The 1,142-nt window shown below is 44.5% G+C and overlaps 1 long non-coding RNA gene across 2 annotated transcripts in view; it reads left to right on the forward strand.

Moving 5' to 3' along the window:
* LOC109287989 overlaps positions 1-1,142 on the forward strand; it is a 30,386-nt gene that overhangs the window by 18,106 nt on the left and 11,138 nt on the right. The gene's annotated exons all lie outside the window — the stretch shown is intronic.

Here is a 1,142-nt window from a genome sequence, read left to right on the forward strand (position 1 = left end):
GCCCAGGGGGCGGGGCCCCCCCCCCCCCCCCCCTCCCCGCAGACCTGGATAGGTCATGACTCTGTCCCACAACCTGCCACAGCCCCGGGGCCCCATTCACCCTAGCAACTGCACCAGCCTCTGGCCCACTCCCTCCCTCATTGTATGGGCCTCAGCCTTCCTCCCAAGCCCCTTCCCCCTGCAAACTTACCTGCTGGATGGTATATGTGTATTTGTGTGTTTTCTCCTCACTTCCAAGCAACAGCCCCCCAACCCTGTTGCTGCCCCTCACTCCTGACCCACAGGACCCCACATCCTGCCCAGCTATGGGGGAATACCCCTCCCCAGGCTCCAAACCCCACACACACCCACAGCCCCCTACACCTTCACAAATTCCCTCCCGACACACACAGACCCCACCCCCAACCATACAAAGTACCTGCATCATTTTGCATAACTTTGAGTTTTTCTGCACCTCATTTTGAGTTTTTAGCTGTGCGATTAAAATCACGATTAATTGCAACTAATTTTTTTAATCATGCAAGTAATTGCGATCACGTTTTAAAATCTTTTTAACAGCTCTATTACATAGATATCTTTTCTGTTTAGGGTTATCTACATGGGAAGATTGACTGGCCTAGCTATTCTGCTATACCTTTCTTGTGTGGATATTTTGTTCTGGAACAATTATAGCTTTTGTTGATAGTCACTTTTATTCCAGAGTAGAAAAGCCACACAAGACAGTTACATCACTCTATTGATAATGGAATATCTACTTTGCTATATCTATGCTGATCAGTTTCCTATGTAGACAAGCCAAAAAGACATCACAGTTAGAGTAGCCTAAATAGGTTATGCTTTTATAGCTGATACTCTTTATTTTCTGTTTGGGACTATGTTTTGGATCTGATCCTGCTTCCATAAAATAGATGACAGAAGTTACATTAAATTCAGGACAAGTAGTCCATTTTGTGGCTTATTGCTTGAAGGCAATGTGCAAAGTGGCTTTCTAAAAACAATTTGAATGTTATAGCCTGGCAAAGTAGGTAGCCAAATAAACTGTTAATAAGCAGAATACAGGGCTTTATTTTCCTTTGACTTTTAGTCAAAGTGGCTGAATCTTATCTACCTGCTGTCCAGCTCACAGCAACATCATGAATAAT

This window comes from Gavialis gangeticus, unplaced genomic scaffold, assembly GCF_001723915.1.
Source record: "Gavialis gangeticus isolate Ggan-Ray unplaced genomic scaffold, GavGan_comp1, whole genome shotgun sequence".
Classification (NCBI taxonomy): domain Eukaryota; kingdom Metazoa; phylum Chordata; order Crocodylia; family Gavialidae; genus Gavialis; species Gavialis gangeticus.